The sequence below is a fragment of the Podarcis vaucheri genome (assembly GCF_965113315.1).
Source record: "Podarcis vaucheri genome assembly, chromosome: 15".
In the NCBI taxonomy this organism is placed as follows: Eukaryota; Metazoa; Chordata; class Lepidosauria; order Squamata; family Lacertidae; genus Podarcis; species Podarcis vaucheri.
The window spans coordinates 3,608,373-3,614,552 of NC_138753.1; positions in this window are offsets into that span (position 1 = coordinate 3,608,373).

Here is a 6,180-nt window from a genome sequence, read left to right on the forward strand (position 1 = left end):
AGGAACCCACCCACCCCCTTGCATATGAGAAGCATTTCTGGTTCGTAGTGGCTGCATATGTCTCAGTGCAACAGGAATAAGAAAACTTGCCTGTGCTGATTTTTGTGCTGTTGTCGTCCTTGCCTCTCTCTCCAGGCCACCTGCACTCGCTTATGTCTCTCCAAATGGGGAGGGAAAATGGGGCTTGGAGCCACAATATGGGGGGAAGGGAAGCAGTCAGATGGAAACAACAGCCCAGAGGGGAGCTGTGTCTCTAAAAATTCAGGGATGGGGCATCTATAGCCCTCCAGTTTGGATGGCATTTGGATACGTGCAAATTTTGAAGCATAGCTGTGTTTCGGTTCTCAACCATTCCAGAAAGTGCAACTTTGATTAGTTTGCAGTAAACGCACACCAAATCAAATTCCTCCATCCCAGGGAGAAAACCCATGGTTTTCTCAACGCACCAGTGATGCAATCTACTAATCTAACCCTAAACATTTAAAAGCACCCTTTTCAGTGGCAGATTGTCAAAACCAGCACCATGTGTATGTAAATGTCAGGATTGAAGTGAGAAAGGTTTTTGCTAAAAGGTCTGGCTCTGAGACCCTTAACGGTTTTCAAGGGGGTCCATGAATCTTGTCAACGTACGGAAACAGTTCTAGGTGTAAGAGGCTGGCTGAAATGTCCTAAATGAGCAGGTGCCAGTTTTTTATTTTTGATATATTTATCAAATGCAGCGTCCACAGGGTTGGACTTGTTTTATCTCAAATCAGAGAAGCACCAAACAGATCGCAAAATGCAACAGGAACACTTTTAAGAGTTTAAAGCGGGGGTTGGCACCTTTTGGCCCAGTGGCCAAATGCAGCCCTCCAGGCCTTTGACAGGCCCTTGGGACTCCCTCCCTAGACCCCACCCCTTCTTTCCCAAGCAACACACCCCACGAGATCTGCTATTAACTCTTAAACTTCCTCCCCCCAAACTAGAAATATGTCCTTGCCCTCTGATAATGCCCTCTACTTGCCTGGGCGGAGCATAGAGGGAGGTGGAGGTGGTTGTAGAAACTAGCCAGCTGTACGAAGGTGACAGTGGCATTCACTGCTCTGCCCACCACTGGCACATGGACCCCAGAAGGGCTGCTCAGATGGGAGCATGGTCTTCAGACACAAAAAGATTCCCCATCCCAGAGCAGATTAATGCTGTGCCGGATAGATCAGTGGTTTGATTCCTGGCAAGGTAGCTTCCTGTGTGGATAATGGGCCTTGAAAACACATCAGTAGTACTGAAACTCCCCTTTAAAGCACAGGTCGCTAACCTCCCCCTTTCCCTCCACCAATTTGAGCCTTCCATCAAGAGAGCTTTGCGACAAATGGCGCATTTCCGTTGCTTTTTTATTGCTGCCATTATCATTTCTGCTCTCTGTCGTTTTTCCCGGTCGCTTTTTCTTTTTAAATTACTTATTCCGCAGAGGGCTCTTTGGAAGCGTGGCCTGTCTCGGAGGAAACAGCCGAGACACCAGTCTGGCTGCAGCCGTGGGGCTGGGCCCTCAAAGATGCATGCAGATGGGAAGATGAGATCAGAGTCTAAACGGCCCCATCTTTCTCCTCCTTCGAAGGGAAGAGCTCTGGCTCAGTGGCGGAGCATGTGCTCTGCGTGAGGAGGGTCCCAGATTCCACCCTTAATGTCTCCAGGTGGGGTTGGGAAAGAGGACCCCAGCCTAAAATTCGGGAAAGCTCCTGCCAGTCCCTGTAGGCTGTATACTGTGTTAGGTGATCTGGTTCAATAGAAGGCAGCTGTTCCTATTCAATCATTCTTTAGTTCAGAACCACGAGGACTAGAATCTTGGCTTTATTTTTTAACGGAAGAGCTGTAGCTTAGTGATAGCGGTCCCAGGTTCAGAAGGCGTCTCGGGTTCCCTGGCATCAACTAGTAGAGGCTGGGAATGTCCCTTGCTTTAAACCCTGGAGAGTTACACTGCCAGTCAGTGTGGGCAATACTGGGACCAATGGTATGACGCAGTATGATGCATCTCTCTCTAGCTCCTGCATTCATCTTTCCTAGCTAAGGATCAGATTTTAATGATTGCTCAGTCCTGTATGCTACAGGCAGGGACACTTTTCAGACCAGCGGCCACCTTCCTTTCTGCACAGCCTTCTGGAGGCCAGAGGTGAAAGTAGGCAAAGCAAAGAATGGATACAGCAGGCTGCAAAGGAGTGTGGTTGTGCAGAAACCTGCGATGATTTGAGCCCCAGATGATGGCTGCAATTTAAATGTATTTTTTCCATTGTCTCAGGAAATGTGAAATGTCTGCCACTAAACTGTAAGTGTTCTGGGGAGTGGGGAATAAAATCCCGAGCAAAGATTTATTTGATTTGTTTGTTTGCAAAAAGCCTCTGGAGGACTCCTGGGAATAGCAATTGCTTCGGCTTTCCCGGGCCGATTTCTCCATTATTGTCTCACTCAAGTCCGGGTTTGCGCTACACATCACCGCCGCCTGCTTATTAAAACCGCCACTGTATGGTCCAATCTACAAGCACAGAGAGAAACAGGCTTCTGATATCCCCCACCCCTCCAGCCAACGCCTAAAAAGAGGCAATTTGGCTTCAGACGCTCTTGCAGGACGCGAAAAGTTTGCTGAGACAAGCATCCGGTTGCAGAAGAAGGACCCTTTCGAAAGCTGTAAGTTCTGCGATTTACTTTCCTAGGAACGCTGGAAGTTGCCTTATACAGAGTCAGAACATGGGGTGCATACAGCTCAGTTCTGTCTGCACTGACTGGCAGCATCTCTTCAGGGTTTCAGGCAAGGAGCATTATCCCTGGGTTGGAGTTTGGACCACAGACCATCTTCATGCAAAGCAGGCTCTCTGAGCTACAGCTCTTCCCCCTAAAATTAATCAAGGTTCTAGCCCTCATGGTTGTGAATTATGGGCTGATTTAAATAGGGACTCCAGAAGCTGTTTTATAGAGAGGCCATTGGTCCATCTAGCTTCAGTGGCAGAAGGTCTCAGCCTTACCTGGAGATGCTGGGGATCAAACTTGGGACCTTCTGCATGCAAAGCAAGTGTTCTGCCACTGAGCTACAGCTCTTCCCCTAAAAATAAATCGGGATTCTAGTCCTCATGGTTCTGAACACAGGTGTTCTGCCACTGAGCTAGGGTTGTTTGCTTGCTGTGCATGCAATGCTCATGAAATCCAGTTTGGATATGTCCTTTTGACTTCCATCGGTTGCTACCATCAGCTGCACCGTCCCAGTACTGTTATTATAGTATTGTTATTACTATTCTCAGTTCCTTACCCACCCATATTCCCCGGCAACTTCACACCAACCTGCAGTACTGGGGATTATAGTATCTTTAGGCACCACTTCTTTTTTCACCAGGTTACCTATGGCATTCTTGAGTGCTTGGGGTGTCTTAATTCAGCTTTTTGAAAATAGAATTGTCTTTTAGATTCCGTCACGGTTTATGCTGGTGTTAATGGATGTGTTTGTTTGTACTGTAAGTCACTTTGACTTACAATGGTAAAAAAACCAAATTATTATTAAATTTCTGTTTTACATTTTAAAATATTCACTTAAACAACCTTAAAATATCAATGACTTCCCTTCTTCTCTTTCCATGGTATATTTTGCAGATCATAAATGCCTGCATATTTTATATAAACTAAACCGTTCCGTATTCCATTATAATATCCATCAAAACTTATTTACACTGTTGTATTTATCTTAATGCTGCCCACGTTTTCAGATATACACAATTTTACTACATATATTCAATAAACATTTTCCAAACTTCTTTAAACATATGTCCTTCTTGTTCTCTTATTCGATAGGTCTGCAAGCTGTGCATATTCCATCAGTTTAAGTTGCCATTCTTCTTTGGTTGGGAGTGCGCTATTTTCCATTTGTGGGCTAACAAAATATGAGCCGCAGTAGTGGCATACAGAAATAGCATTATTATTATTATTATTATTATTATTATTATTATTAGGCCTACCTTGTAGAGTTGTTGTAGGTCATAGATAGAACATGCAGGAAGAGCACACTTGGAATACTGTGTAGAGTTCTGATCAAGTCACCTTCCAAAAGGATATTGTTATGAGCTGGGAAAAGTTCAGAAAACATTAACTGAAATTATTATGAGGGCTGCAGCAACTCTCTCGTGAAGACAGGGTACAGCATTTGGGGCTCTTGAAAAAAGTGCTTTTTTTAAGGGTGAGTTAAGGGAGACACACACAGACACACTCTTTTATAATAATTTTTATTGGGTTTTTTTAACACATATTTAACACAAACAATACACAATACAATAACAAACAAACACATAAACATGTAAAATTTCAAAACCTTCTTTTCTTGAACCCTGTTTCTCCGACTTCCCCATACCTTCCCTTTCTGCATCCCTATTTTCAAATTTCTTCCAGCAAATCCTCACTTCAGAATTTAACTAATTAACCTTTTACTCTTCCTGTCTTTTACCAAATCAGTACAGCTGTAACCTCTTAATTTCCCTAACCTTGGCATTTTAGCATTCATTTATTTTATAATAGTTCTTAAGATAGACTTTAAATTTCTTCCAATCTTCCTCCACCGTCTCTTTTCCTTGGTCTCGGATTCTGCCAGTCATCTCGGCCAGTCCCATGTAGTCAATCACCTTCGTCTGCCATTCCTCCAGTGTCACACACAGACACTCTCAAATATTCATAGACTTTGAATGGACCACAAGGATGATCTCGTTCTAGTCCAAACCCTTGAACATGACAGAGGTGTAGAAGATTATGCATGATGGGGAGAAAGTAAATACTCTAATGAATACTAGAATTTGGGGTAATCTGTTAAGGCGCAATGTTGGAAGATGCAGGAGAGACAAAAGATTGTGTGTAAGCCACTCTGGCAGAGCTGGATTGATGTATAAGCTAAACATGCTATAGCTTAGGCCCCCGTCTCTTGGGGGCGCCCAAAAAATTGAAAGGAAAAAACCCAACGTACATTTCCAAAATATAAGATAAAAAACAAATAAAATAAAACCTACATACAGCAACAGTGTTTTGTGTTGTGTAGGCTCCTAGGCTGTAAGTAATGGGCCCCCAATCATTTTAAGTTAGAGCTTAATAATTATTTCACTTTTAATATACTGCTTCTTAAGTATTTCACTGTTAATATACTTCTTAATTGTATTTCAGTTCAACAATTACTTTGATAAAATACATATTTTGTTATGTGTAAATGGCTTTAAATACCTTTTAGGTCCACAAATTACCATATAGCGTATCTTCAACACAAAAAAACAGTGACAATTTGTTGTTGACGAAGGACAGCTGGACATATAAAGGGCCCCATTACCTTCAGCAGCTTAGGGCCTCATCGAACCTCAATCCGGCCCTGCGCTCTGGGAAACATTTTTGGCTGAAGGGCAGGGTACAAATGCTCTAAATAAAAAATAAAAATAAAAGCAAGGACTTCCTTCGCACAGCACAGTTTGTGGCAGCTGTGAGAAAAGCAAATTCCATGCTAGGGATCATTAGGAAAGGAATTGGAAGTACGGTACCATAAACCCTTTACACAAATCTGTGGTGCAACTCCATTCGGAGTAATGTGGACAGTCCTGGTCGCCTCGGAAAGAATACTGCAGGGTTGGTAATGATTCAGAAAAGGGCAAGCAAATGATTGGAAGGATGGCGCCAAGATTGGAGCGTTTGGAACCTTTTAGTTGAGAGAAAAGGCAAGTAAGAAAAGGCAGCATGAACAGGAGTTTATAAAACTTCTGCATGGTATGGAGGAAGTAGGTTGAGGGGAAAAAAATTCTCCCTCTCCCCTAACGCTAGAACTCGTGAAAAATTCAGGACAGATAAAGCCCTTCCTCACACAGCGTATGAACTGTGGAACTTCCTTCTGCAGGAGACCATAAGGCAAAGGTAAAGGGACCCCTGACCCAGGTCCAGTCGGTCCAGTCGTGGCCGACTCTGGGGTTGCGGTGCTCATCTCGCTTTACTGGCCTAGGGAGCCGGCATACAGCTTCCGGGTCATGTGGCCAGAATGACTAAGCCGCTTCTGGCGAGCCAGAGCAGTGCACGGAAATGCCGTTTACCTTCCCGCCAGAGCAGTACCTATTTATCTACTTGCACTTTGAGGTTCTTTCAAACTGCTAGGTTGGCAAGAGCAGGGACCGAGCAATGGGAGCTCACCCTGTCGCGGGGGTTCGA